The following is a 15,314-nucleotide window of genomic DNA, read 5'->3' as shown; positions in this document are numbered from 1 at the left end:
AGCAGGGCCGATCAGGGGGTTGGGGCACCGCCCCCTGTCACACTCAAGGCAGGGTCAATGGGGAGGTTGCGGTGCCACCCCCTGTCACGCACAGAGCAGGGCCGATCAGGGGGTTGGGGCGCTGCCCCCGTCACTCACAGAGCAGGGCCCATCAGGGGGGTTGGGGCTCCGTACCCTGTCACACACAGAGCAGGGTCGATCAGGGGGTTGGGGAGCTCCCCCCTGTCACGCAAAGAGCAGGGCCCATCAGGGGGTTGAGGAGCTCCCCCTGTCACTCACAGAGTAGGGCCGATAGGGGAGCTGGGGCACCGCCCCCTGTCACACACAGAGCAGAGGCGGATCAGGGGGTTGGGGCGCTGCACCCTGTCACACTCAGGGCAGGGCCAATGGGGAGGTTATGGCTCTACCCCATCACACACAGAGCAAGGTCCGTGGAGGGGGGTTGGGGCGCCACCCTCTATCACACACAGAGCAGGGCCGATCAGGGGGTTGGGGCACCGCCACTGTCACACTCAGGGCAGGGCCGATGGAGAGGTTATGGCTCTACCCTGTCACACACAGAGCAGGGCCCGTGGGGGGAGGGGGGTTGGGGCGCCACACCCTGTCACACACAGAGCCGCAGGGCAATCAGGGGATTGGGTAGCTCCCCCCTATCAGGCACAGAGCAGGGCTGATCAGGGGGTTTGGGCGCTGCCCCTGTCACGCTGATCCCGGTGCCGGGAGCCTCGCTGCTCCGCTGATCCCGGTGCTGGGAGGCATATTACCCTTTTACTATATAGGATAGAGGCCTGGTGCATGGGTAGGGGCTGGCTGGTTTGCCCTGAAGGGTGTCCTGGATCAGGGTGGGGGTCCCCACTGGGGTGCCTGGCCAGTCTGGCTGAGGGGCTGAGGGCTGTTTTCCGGAAGCGGGTGACTGAAGCTCCCAACTGCTCCTTTTTTTCTTTTTTTTTTTTTTATTCTGGGCCAGCTTTAGCTCTGAGGCCTCGCTGTTGAAAACATCGATACAATGTTGCAGTCCGGCTGGCTGAACCTGGCTGAATGAAAGCCGGTTTCTGGGGTTTTGTTTAGCTTCTTATTTGCAACATAGTACATAGTTGCTTAGAGTTGCAGCTGAGAGGCCGGCAGCAGCAGGCGGGGAACGTTGGAGTTCGCCGTCACTGGAGCAAGCAAGCCTCCCTTCCTGCTTCAGTGCATGGCTGCCGGCCGCCATCTTGGCTGACAGTTAATTTGCATAAGGATATGCTGATTAGCCAATGGGAAGGGTAGCGGTCGTACGCTAATTACCATGTTTCTCTTTTATTAGTGTAGATATGCAAATCTGATTGACAGTGGTTTTTTTTTTTTAACATATTCTGGAGCTTAGCAAAAAGCCAATAGCAGCAGATGGGGGTATTAAGTGAGAGATAGGATTGTTTTCATTGTTTTTGGTGTTATATCACCTGCCAAATCAAGATAGATTATGAGTATGAGTTCTACTCCCCCAAGCTAAATCATATATGATTCTGTTTCCTGGCCCTGTCATTCATCAACTTGATGAAAGTTTAATAGTACAAAAACTAAACATGCCACAACTCTCTTCTGACTGATTTTAAATGGGCTGGTGGTAGGGTAAACAATAGATGAGTTGAAAGAGAACTAAAACTGTTTGGGAAGAAGAGATCGAGGAGGTAGGTAGTTATCCTATTTTACTAGGTCATATTTGCATTATAAAGAGAGAATTTCTCTTGCATACTAATTTAAAATCTTCATCTGCTCTCAATACTGACATTTTCAATATCTTTTTACTTTTGTCATACTATTTTGAAGTGAGTTGGTATGTCTATGGACTCTGGAATCCCAAGGAATAAGATCATTCATTGTAATTGCAACCCACCAAGTACAACTAGATCTAAAACTCTTTGGCTATAAAAATATTATTATCAACCAAAGCACAATATCTGTGTAGCAGGGGGCATTAGACTGTTAACAGGAAACACTATGCACTGGCCACTAGGTGCTCAGATGTTTTGCATGATGGCATCTATCCTTTTAGGGACAAATAGTTCTCTCTCTCCCTTTGTCCACCCCACCCTCATTTTTGACTTTTCTAAAAGAATACACTCAACACAATCTGTTGCAAACATATAGTAGAAGGTAGTAGTATGGAAATATTAGAGATGTGAATTCCTTCCCATATGAATCTTGTTTATTTGGGGGAAAAAAGACTTTTGAAGATGTACAGAATTAATTCTCAACACTACCTTTTGTATGCAAAAGGGTGAGATCTGAATGGCATGACGATATGACATTGTTAAGGCAATCAGGTGACTTAACTACTGGAGAGACTTTCTTTCCTCAAGTTCTGAAGAGTGGAAATGAGGATGAGAAAGAAACATTGGCATTTATATATTAACAGAAAGCACAGTATTATAATTCCTAAGATAAGGGAAACAAATGAAGTGAACCTTGGCTTTCTGCCTAGAGGAAATTTCCAGATCATGGTGCAGGGTAGGGGAATCCAAGTAAAGCACAGTAGTTTTACCAAGTTGAGGACACAGAGATCAATATTACCAAAGGATGAGTTGCTGGGAAAGAGGATGTTATACACAGAAAAAACTCTAGAAAACTGCCTGTATGTCCCCTGAAGTCTTTTGCTAAATAATAAGTCTTGCAGGCATTAGGCAAATCTCTATGAAGTTATGCAATGAATGATCAGGGAACTGTGAGTTAAACAATTGTCAGGCACATAGAACTGGGAGACATTTAGATTCCTACCAGCCAGAGAGAGTAAAGAGGCCTCATTCAGCACCCAGGTCTCCCTATTGAATAGTAGGGAACCAGGAAAGGTCATGCCTTCTTGGTAAGACTAAATTTGCCAAGAGTAAAAGCTATCCTACACCCATTTCACAAACTTAAAATGAAGCCTTAAAAAGATTAAGTTGATATGCAAGTAAGTATCTCCCAGAAGAAAATCTAACGGTTTTTAAAGGAAGACAAGAACATTCAGCACTCACTAATGTAATTTTCACAATTCCATCCTTCAATTTAAAAAAAATTGAACATGCAATGGAGCTTGAAAAGGTGACCCATATCTGTAAGAAAAATCAGTCCATATAAATAGACCCAGCAATGACAAGGGTGATGGAATTAGCAGAGAAGAAATATAAAACAGCTATTATAAATATGCTCAGGGTTTAAAGGTATACATGAATGAAATGAGAAATTAAATAGAATTATTAAAAAACAAATGGAATTTATAGAGCTGCAATATTAAATATCTGCAAAAAATTCACTGGATAGAAGGAAAAGCAGATTAGGAACTACAAAAAAAGTGAACTTGGGAGAGAAGATGGCAGCTGGCAGGACAGAGGTGAGGGAAAGGGTGTGAGTGAGGGGGTAAAAGCAGAGTGTGTGGATGTGTGTGGTGTGTGTGTGAGTGAGTGAGGGACAGTTAAATCCAGCAGGAGTATCAGAGGCTGGCAGAACAGGTTCTCTGGAAAGGGAGCACCTACCACAGCCACAGGCACTCCCCGGCTACGGGGCTCAGGCACGGAACCCTCACCTTCTTGAAGGTGAGAGCGGCCTCTTCTAGGAACTCATCAGCACCACCACCCAGACTGGCCTCGGACACTGCCCACAACCTTGCACCCATTCCAGCCAAAATCCTGCTGCTCCGCCGCAGACTTGAAGACACTAGGACTTCCACCTCCAAGGGTGCACTGCTCCCACAGCAGTAAGTGTGATTTCTTTTAAAAAAATAAATATTTATTGTTCAGATTATTACAGTTGTTCCTCCTTTTCCCCCCATAGCTCCCCTCCACCCGGTTTCCACCCCACCGCCTGCCTTTACCCCCCCACACTGTCCTCGTCCATAGGTGTATGATTTTTGTCCAGTCTCTTCCCGCACCCCCACACCCTCTTCCCCCTGAGAATTGTCAGTCCACTCCCTTTCTATGGCCCTGATTTTATTCTATTCACCAGTTTATTCTGTTGGCCAGATTTTTTAATTCACTTGAATTTGAGATTCACTTCTTTTTTTATTTTTTTTATTTTTTTAATATATTTTTATTGATTTTTTACAGAGAGAAAGGGAGAGAAATAGAGAGTTAGAAACATCGATGAGAGAGAAACATCGATCAGCTGCCTCCTGCACAACTCCCACTGGGGATGTGCCCGCAACCCAAGTACATGCCCTTGACCGGAATCGAACCCGGGACCCTTCAGTCCGCAGGCCGACGCTCTATCCACTGAGCCAAACCGGTTTTGGCGAGATTCACTTCTTGATAGATATGTGTTTGCTGTCACTTTGTTGTTCATAATTCTTATCTTTACCTTTTTCTCTTCTTCCTCTTTTTAAAGAATACCTTTCAGCATTTCATATAATACTGGTTTGGCGGTGATGAACTCCTTTAGCTTTCTCTTATCTGTGAAGCTCTTTATCTGACCTTCAATTCTAAATATAGCTTTGCTGGGTAGAGTAATCTTGGTTGTAGGTTCTTGGTATTCATCACTTTGTATATTTCTTGCCACTCCCTTCTGGCCTGCATAGTTTCTGTTGAGAAATCAGCTGACAGTCGTATGGGTACTCCCTTGTAGGTAACTAATTGTTTTTCTCTAGCTGCTTTTAACATTCTGTCTTTGTCTTTTGCCCTTGGCATTTTAATTATAATGTGTCTTGGTGTGGTCCTCTTTGGATTCCTTTTGTTTGGGGTTCTCTGCGCTTCCTGGACTTGTAAGTCTATTTCTTTCACCAGGTAGGGGAAGTTTTCTGTCATTATTTCTTCAAAAAGGTTTTCAATATCTTGTTCTCTCTCTTCTTCTGGCATCCTTATAATTCGGATGTTGGTACGCTTGAAGTTGTCCCAGAGGCTCCTTCCACTATCTTCATATTTTTGTATTCTTTTTTCCTTTTGCTTTTCCAGTTGGGTGTTTTTTGCTTCTTCGTATTTCAAATCTTTGACTTGATTCTTGGGATCCTCTAGTCTGCTGTTGGATCTCTGTATATTATTCTTTATTTCAGTCAGTGTATGCTTAATTCTAATTGGTACTTTTTCATATCCTTGAGGGTCTCACTATATTTCTCAGAGGTTTCTAGAAGATTCTTGAGTAACCTTATAACCATGGTTTTAAACTCTATATCCAGTATTTTGCTTTCCTCCATTTCTTTCATTTGTGACCTGTATCTTTGTGTCCACATTTTTGCTGCTTCCCTGTGTTGATAGAGTGGCTTTGTGTGCTAGGTGTCCTATAGGGCCCAGTGGCTCAGCCTCCCTAATTACCTGAGGTAGACATGCTTGGTGCACCCCTTTGTGGGCTTTGTGCATAGTCTTGTTGTAGTTAAGCCTTGATTGCTGTTGGTATCACTGGGGGGAATTGACTTCCAGGCCAATTGGCTGTGAGGACCAGTTGTGTCTACAATGGGAGAACTTCTGTGCCAGAGACACACTTATGGGTCAGGACTTGCTTCAGTGGGACTTTGACACTCACTGAGTCTGCCCCCTGAGTGTGTCTCATATGGATGTGAAGAGTTGTAATCTGGATGGTCTCACTTTGACTACTGGGTACACTGGCTCTTAGATCTCCAAGGAGGTGCAAAGTCAGCCACTGCCTGAGGCCACCCAGGAGGAGCTACAGAGAGATCTGCAGATTCCTCCTCTTTGTTTGGGGTTTGGAGGTGCCCAGATGAGGTGCAGCTATGAAGCAATGCAGGCTGCTGAGGAGCCTTAGGCCTTCTTTTTGAAGCTCTGGGGTTCTCTGACCCAGCTGCAGTTTGACAGGTTTTTAGGTGGAGAAAGGCCAGGCCATTCATATGCAAAAGCCTCTGCATATAGCTTGGGTGGGGTTGTAAATTGGGTGGGGTGGGGTCTCAGGGAATCCTCAGGGCAGAGCAAACCGCAATGGCTGCCAGTCTGCTGTGCCTCAGAGAGGTTCCGGGTCTCTGTGTCCCATTGCCCTGTGCAGGAACAATGACCGCTGCAAGCACCTCTGTGAGAAAGCTGCCCTCACATTCTGGCCCGATGCCGGACAGTCCAGTTTCTCTCTGTATGAGTCTGGGTCCCCAGATTCTCACCCAGAACTGGAGTTCAGAGCAGTCAGGAGGTTGTATCTCCCTCCTGATTGAAAAAGACCACAGCATACCCAGCTGCCAGCTCCTTTCACACACGCCTCCATACCTCCACACTTCCACACCTCTGCACCTCCTACTGGACTCAATGCACTTTTCTCTTTCCTTCTAGTTGTAAAATTTCCACTCATCCAGCTTTCCCATGGTTCTGGATGATATTCGTTTTATCTTTTAGTTGTAGTTTTAATGTGGTTGTGTGCGGCAGCAAGTTCAGGTGTTTACCTATGCTGTCATCTTCCAGTTTCAGCAGTAAGTGTGATTTCCCCCTCCCTGTTTACCAACCTCCGGACACCACAGTAGCACCTTACCAGAGCACAGGCCTCCTAAGCCCACCACCCAAAAGGCAGCTCTTGGGTGCCACTGTGAGCCCCCATTGGGTGTGGTCTTATCCAAACAAGGTCCCACGGCCCCGGCAATAAACATTGGGACTATCTCCTTCCCAGCTGCCTGCCCACAGACACTGTGGGTCATGCAGCTTCAGTGCAAGGGAACCTTTGAGTCCTCCGCCCTGGTAAACAGCCCCCGGGTCCCTCTGTTAGCCACTGCTGGGCACGTGTGAATCCAACCAAGGGCACAAGGTCCTGGCAGCAGAAACTGAGTCTTCTGAATCCACAGATGCTAGCCACAGTTGCATATTTCCAGCACCCAGGCCTCCTGAGCCCACCACCCCAAAAGGCAACACTGAGCACCAGTGACTTGACTTTTGGCGTGCACATGCTGGGACTCTATTTTTCATCATGTGCACACGTGATCCCTGATTCTCAGTGCACTCACACTGAACACCAGTGACTACAATTCTAGGTGCAGTGCACACAGGGACCCTGATTCTTGGTGGGAGGCCACTCCAAGAGACAGAGACTCTGATACTCAATTCTCGGCATGTGCACACGGGGACTCTGACTCCTGGCGTGTGCTGGGGGCTCTGATTTTTGGTGCATGCCCGTGGGGACTTTTTTTTTCAGTGTGGCACATGTGGGGTCCTTGATTCTAGGTGCGTGCATGAGGCCAAGGCAGTACTGAGCACCGGTGACTCTGATTCTCAGTGCACATGGCACCCATCAACCCACAGCAGCCACATGTCTTGGTGTTGGAGGTCTTCAGTGACACTCGGGAGGTGCAATGCTCCCACTGTACATGGCTGATGCCCACACAACACAGTGTTTGGGCCTTCTAATGATAGTTAGAATGGGGAGACAACGAAACAAACCCTAGAGGAAAGAAAAAGGGGAATTGCCAAGAAAGGAAACAAGTGAAACGGAAGCATGCAATATGACAGAAAAAGAATTCAGAGTAATGGGCACATAGTTCATAAACTGGATGGACAAGAAAATCAACAACCAATGCAAAAGTCAGGAAGAAATCAAAAATGATATAGCTACAATCAAAAACATTATGGGAGGTTTCAACAGTAGACTAGAAGAAGTGGAGGAACGAATTAGTGAGTTAGAAAATAAGGTAGAGAAACAAGCCCAATCTGAACACCAACTGGAAAAAAATTAAAAAGCAGGAGAAAAGCCTAAGGGAGCTTTGGGACAAGATGAAATGAAGTAACATACATGTAATAGGGGTGCTGGAAGGACAAGAAGAACAGCGAAGAGTAGAGACTCTATTTGAAGAAATAATTACAGAAAACTTCCCCGATAAGGGGAAGAAAAAAGTCACACAAGTACAGAGAGTCCCAAGCAAGATGAATACGAAAAGACCCACACCAAGACACATCATAATTGCAATGGCAAATGTTAATGACAAAGAGAGAATCTTAAAGGCTGTAAGAGATAGACAGAGAGTTACCTACAAAGAATCTCCCATTAGATTATCAAATGATTTATCAACAGAAACACACAAAGCTATAAGGGAATGAAATGAAGTATACAAAGTGATGCAAAGCAAAGGACTGAATCCAAGAATACTTTATCCAGCAAGACTATAAATCAAAATTGAAGAGGAAATCAGGAGCTGCGCAGACAAAAAAAATGCTAAGAGAGTTTATCACTACCAAGCCAGCAATGCAAGAAATGCTAATTGGAATGCTGTAAAAAGAAGAAATAGACAGGGATGAAGGAACACAGGCATAAAGTACAGAAATGGCTACAATTACCTATCAATAATAACATTAAACGTAAATGGGATCAAATGCTCAAATCAAAAGATATTGAGTGACTGAATGGATAAGAAAACATGATCCAAATATATGCTGTCTACAGGAGACTCACCTCAGAACAAGAGATTCACACAGACTGAAAGTGAAGGGATGGAAAAATATCTTTCAGGAAAATGGAAATGAAAAAAAACTGGGGTAGCAATACACATATCTGACAAAATAGACCTCAAAGTGAAGGCCATAACAAGGGACAAGGAAGGCAACTTCATAATTCTAAAGGGATCAATACAACAAGAAGATATAACTCTGGTAAATATGTATGCTCCCAATGCAGGAGCACCCAAAAAAGCTTCTGGAAGATATCAGGGGAGAGAATGACAGCAATACAATCATAGTAGGAGACTTTAATACCCCATTAACATCACTGGATAAATCCTCTAAATAAAAAATAGGAAAGAAACAGCAATCTTAAAAGACTGACTACATCAGATAGACTTAATTGACATCTTTAGAACATTCCACCCCAAAACTACAGAATATACATTCTTCCCAAGCACACATAGGACATTTTCAAAGATTGACCAATATTGGGACACAGGCAAAGTCTCTCCAAATTTGAGAAGATTGAAATAATATCAATCATCTTCTCATATCACAATGGCATAAAGTTAGAAATCAACTACAATAAAAACAATCACAAAAGTTAAAACACTTGGAGGCTGGATAGCATACTATTAAACAATGATTGGGTTACCAAAGAGATCAAAAAAGAAATAAATAACATCCTAGAAACAAATTACAATGAAAACACAATCATCCAAAATCTATGGGAAAGAGTGAAAGCAGTCCTGAGAGGGAAGTTTATAGCATTACATGCTTACCTCAACAAAACAAGAAAAACTGGTAATAAACCATCCAACTCTGCAACTTGAAGAATTAGAAAGAGAGCAACAAGAAAAGCCCAGAGTGAGCAGAAGGAAGGAAATAATAAAGATCCGAGCAGAAATAAATGACATAGAGACCAAAAAAAAAAAAAATCCAAATATCAATGAAACCAAGAGCTGGTTCTTTGAAAGGATAAACAAGATTGATGAAACTCTAGCCAGGCTCACCAAGAAGCAAAGAGAGTGGACCCAAATAAACAAAATCAGAAACAAAAGAGGCAAAATAACAACAGACCTCACAGAAATATGAAGAATCCTAAAAAAATACTACGAGCAACTCTATTCCAACAAACTAGTCCACCTAGAAGAAATGGACATATTCCTAGAAAATTACGACCTTCCAAAACTCAACCAGGAGGAAGCAAAAAATTTAAATAGGCCAATAACTATGGAAGAAATTGAAGCAGTAATCAAAAATCTTCCAATAAGCAAAAACACTAGACCCAGACGGCTTCATAGTAGACTTTTATCAAACATTCAAAGAAGAAATAAAACCTATCTTCCTCAGACTATTCCAAAAATTTCAAGAGGAAGGAACACTTCCAAGCTCTTTCTATGAAGCCAGCATTACCCTAATCTCAAAACCAGATAAAGACAATACAAAGAAAGTGAATTACAGGCCAATATCCCTCATGAACATAGATGACAAAATTCTAGCAAATCAAATCCAGCATTACATTAGAAAGATCATACACCATGACCAAGTAGGATTTATTCTGGGGATTCAAGGATGGTACAATAACTGCAAATCAATAAATGTGATACACCATATAAACAAACTGAGAGATAAAAACCATATAATCATATCCATTGATGCAAAAAAAAAGCATTTCACAAAATCTAACACCCTTTCTTGATAAAAACTCTTAGCAAGATTGGAAAAGAAGAATCATACCTCAACACAATAAAAGTCATATATGACAAACCCACAGCCAACATCATACTCAATGGGCAAAAACTAAAACCATTTCCCTTAAGAACAAGAACAAGACAGGGTTGCCCACTCTCACCACTCCTGTTCAACATAGTACTGGAAGAACTAGCCATTGTGATCAGACACGAAGGAGAAATAAAAAGCATCCAAATTGGAAAAGAAGAAGTAAAGCTGTCCTTGATCACAGATAACATGATATTGTACATAGAAAACCCCAAAAACTCCATCAAAAAAACTAGTAGACTTAATAAATGAATTCAGCAATGTAGCAGGATACAAAATTAACACCCAGAAGTCTATGGCTTTTCTGTACATCAGTAATGAAATCACAGAAAGAGAAAGTAAAAAAGCAATCCCATTTACCACTGCAACAAAAATAATTAAGATACCTAGGAATAAATTTAATCAAGAAAATAAAGGACCTGTACTCAGAAAATTTCAGGACGCTGAAAAAAGAGATAGAGGAAGACATGAACAAATGGAAGAATATACCATGTTCATGGATTGGTAGAATCAACATCATTAAAATGACCATATTACCCAAAGCAATCTATAAATTCAATGCAATCCCCATTAAAATACCAACGGCATACTTCAAAGACCTAGAATAAACTATCCAAAAATTCAACTGGAATTTTAAAAAAAGACCCCGAATAGCTGCAGCAATCTTGAGAAAGAAGAACAATGTTGGAGGGATCACAATACCAGATATTACGCTATACTACAAAGCCACTCTTCTCAAAACTGCCTGGTACTGGCACAAGAACAGACATATAGACCAGTGGAACAGAACAGAGAACCCAGAAATTGACACATGTCATTATGTTCAATATTTGACAAAGGAGGCAAGAGCATACAATGGAGTCAAGACAGTCTCTTCATAAATGGTATTGGGAAAATTGGACAGATACTTGCAAAAAAATGAAATTAGACCACCAACTTACACCATACACAAAAATAAACTCAAAATGGATAAAGAACTTAAATGTAATATGGGAAACCATCTTAGAAGAAGCCATAGGCACCAAAATAGCAGACATTTGTCCTAGCAATATCTTACCAATACGGCTCCTAGGGCAATGGAAACTCAGAAGAAAATAAACAAATGGGACTACATCAGAATAAAAAGCTTCTGCACAGCAAAAGAAACCATCACCAAAACAACAAGAAAGCCCACTGCATGGGAGAACATATTTGCCATGTTATCTCTGATAAGGGTTTAATCTCCAACATTTAAAGAGAACTCATATAACTTAACAAACGGAAGATAAACAATCCAATCAAAAAATGGGCAAAGGACCTAAATAGACTCTTTTCAAAAGAGGGCATACAGAAAGCCAAGAGACATATGAAAACATGCTCAAAATCACTAATCATCCAAGAAATGCAAATCAAAACAATGAGGTACCATCTCACACCTGCCAGAATGCCTATCATCAACAAAGGATAAGTGTTGGCAAGGATGCAGAGAAAAAGAAACCCTATTTCACTGCTGGTGGGAATGCAGACTGGTGCAGCCACTGTGGAAAACAGTATGGCGTTTCCTCAAAAAATTAAAAATGGAACTGCCATTTGACCCAGTAATACCACTTGTAGGAACATATCCCAAGAAAATAGAAACACCAATCAGAAAGGATATATGCACCCCTATGTTCATAGCAGCACAATTTACAATACCTAAGATTTGGAAACAGCCTAAATGCCCATCAGCAGACAAGTGGATTAGAAAACTGTGGTACATCTACACCAGTGATGGTGAACCTATGACACGCGTGTCAGAGGTGACACATGAACTCATTTTTTTGGTTGATTTTTTCTTTGTTAAATGGCATTTAAATATATAAAATAAATATCAAAAATATAAGTCTTTGTTTTACTATGGTTGCAAATATCAAAAAATTTCTATATGTGACACGGCACCAGAGTTAAGTTAGGGTTTTTCAAAATGCTGACACCCGAGCTCAAAAGGTTCGCCATCACTGATCTACACAATGGGATGTTATGCTTCTGTAAAAAAGAAGGAATTTTTACCATTTGCAACAGCATGGATGGAACTGGGGAGCATTATGCTAAGCGAAATAAGCCAGTCAGAGAAAGATAAATACCACATGATCTCACCCATTTGTGTAATATAAAGAACATTATAAACTGATGAACAAAAATGGATACAGAGGCAAAGAAGCATGGAACAGACTGTGAAACTACAGGGGGAAGGCAGGGAGGTTTGGGGGCATAAGAGATCAACTGAAGGACTTGCATGCATGCATATAAGCATAACCAGTGGACTTAAGTCACTGGGTGGGCAGTGAGGGCATGTGCCAGGGGTTAGGGGAGGCTGGGGGTAGGTCAATGGTGAAAACTGGAGACATATGTACTACTATTTGTAATACTTTAAACAATAAAATATTTTTTTAAAAAAGTGAACCTGAACATATAACAACAAAAACTTTATAAAATTAATCATAGAAAAAAATAAAGACAGGAATAGAATTTAATAAAGGGGAGTTTGTAGATCATCAAACTGAAGGCATAGAATAGTATAAGCAAATGATACAGTGACCTTTATTTTAAGAAGGAGGTGTTTGGGCAATGGTAATATTTCATTGTTGTTAGTGCATAGGAAGTGTGAGGGAAAGTGCTAGAATCTAGCAGCTAGATGATGAGGTTATAAAATTAAGTTTGGGCCTACCAGGAAGGATTTCTTACACCATGGTAAAGATGTTGAATGGTGATTTGCACTCAGGAGATTTCAAAGTCAGTGCAATAATCCATGTGGCTTTTGCAGAAGTCAAGGTGAAATAGGACAAGAGCCCAAACTTGTATAGTAGCTAAAAACAAGAAGACAAATTTATATAATTTTCAAGTAGAACTGACATTATTTGGTGATAGGATTGTAGAAAGGGAAAATGAGGATATTGAAGAAGAGGAGAATAATTTTCAGGGTTCTGGCTTGAAGAAATGGGGAAATATTTATATCATTCTATGAGACAGAGAATATAACAGTAACAACAATTTACAGGATACAGTTTGGAAATATTGAGTTTGAAGTTCCTGCAGAACATCAAGACAAAGGGATGTGCTAGGGATAAGATGGATGGAATTAGGCATCATTAATAAAGACATGAAAATATATAAGGAGGAAGGATAAAATGCCTTGATTTATATGAGAAGAGAATCAAAGGTGGGACCACTGATAATCTCAACATGTAAGGGTCATCTAGAGAAAGAGAAGCAGAAAGGTCAATGATGTGGGACAGAATTATTGTGGAAACTGATAGACTTTACAGGGGAGGGTGGTAAATATTACCAATAGGTCAAGTCGTTTATGCTACTTGAGGAAAAGAGGTCATTTGATCTGGTTTAATTATTCATAATTCCTCTAGTGAGAGTGGTTTCAGAGAAAAGCAGACACCATTATTGCAAAGGATTGAGTTGTAAGTCAGAGACAAAGAAATAGAGCCATTGAGCACAAACTGCTTTTTCCAAGAAGCATAGCCATGAAGAAAATTAAGAGAATAGGGTGATAGCTTGAGGGACTAGAACTCTTGAGGGAAAGTGATTTATTAAAGATAGAGGGGATCTGAGCATATTTACAGACAAAAGGGAAAAAGCTGGTACTTAAAAAAAAACAGGGGTTGAAGACATACAACTAGGTTGGGGGATTAATTAATGGAGTAATAACTGTGAAGGAAAATAATGAGTGGAATGCTTTGTCTTGGAAGAGGTAAGGACATTTTTCCTATAAGACAAGAGGAAAGGAAATAAATACAGGTTAGTTAATTTAAGGTACTTCTAGGTGGCTTTCAATTTCTCTGTGAAGGAGGAAAGATCACTTACTGAGAACTGTATAGTGGTGTTGAGAAGAGTGGAATGAATAGTTGTGACAGACATTAGTGACAAGTGAAAGAAAATAAATTATTAGGACAAAAGCAGAAGTTTTAGTAATCCATTTTGAGAGTATATAGAGGTTAAAAATTTAACTTTGAAAATAGTGGTCATCAGTGTTTTTATACTATTTCCAGTGGCACTCTACAACTTAGAATTAAGAGTAAAGAAAATAGATATTTATATCCATCTCGTGTTGAAGATTTTCAGGACAGGGGTAATGGAAAGAAATTAGGTGATAAGATTAAGGGCAAAAATGATGGTGTAAGATAAGAGTGAAAATTTGCCCCAGCTTTGCAGGGAACATGAAGCCAGGAAAAAAGTGAGCATATTTGAGAATAGGGAAAAAAACAAAATTTGAAAATCCCAAGATGTTGAGTAATAAATGTATTGAAAGGGGAGGAAATTGAGAATAGAACATTTAGGATGTTTCAATCAGAGAGTAAAATATCTGAATTAAAGATTCTGGAAATAGAGGAGATCAAAGATGGTAGCTGAGTATGTGGAAGCTATACTCACGGCCTCCCAGGACCAAGTTAGAATTAGAACTAAAGAACAATCAACATGAATAACCAAATGAAAACTAGCTGAAGAAAAGTCTTATAACCAAGGATTTAGAGGAGAAGCCATATCACAACTGGTAGGAAGAGCAGTGATGTGAAAAGGGATATCTCAGCTGCAGCGGGGGAGGGGGGCGGGGGAGTTCCCTCTGATAAGCATGGAATCTCAACCCCAAGCCAGGCTCCCCAGTCCAGGGCATCAAAATGGTTAAAGGACTTAAATGTAAGACAGGAACCATAAAAATCTAGAAGACTTCATAGGCAGCAAAATATCATACCTATGTCTTATCAATATCTTACCGATATAGCTCCTAGGGCAATGGAAACTAAGAGAAAATAAACAAATGGAACTACATCAAAATAAAAAGCTTTTGCACAACAAAAGAAACCATCAACAAAACAACAAGATAGCTCACTGCATGGGAGGACATATTTGCCAATGCTATTTCAGATAAGGATTTAATCTCCAATATTTTCAGGGAACTTATACAACTTAACAAAAGGAAGATAAACAATCCAATCAAAAATAGGCAAAAGACCTAAATAGACACTTTTTGAAAGAGGACATCAGGAAGGCTGGGAGACATATGAAAACATGCTCAAAGTCACAGATCATCTGAGAGATGCAAATCAAAACGACAATGAGGTACCATCTCACACCTATCAGAATGACTATCATCAAGAAATCAACAAATGACAAGTGCTGGCAAAGATGTAGAGATAAGGGAACCCAAGCACACTGCTGGTGGGAATGCAGACTGGTGCAGCCATTGTGGAAAACAGTATG

Source organism: Myotis lucifugus, unplaced genomic scaffold, assembly GCF_000147115.1.
Source record: "Myotis lucifugus unplaced genomic scaffold, Myoluc2.0 scaffold_2, whole genome shotgun sequence".
NCBI lineage: Eukaryota > Metazoa > Chordata > Mammalia > Chiroptera > Vespertilionidae > Myotis > Myotis lucifugus.
The sequence above is the reverse complement of the archived record's forward strand: the minus strand, read 5'-3'. Positions refer to the sequence as shown.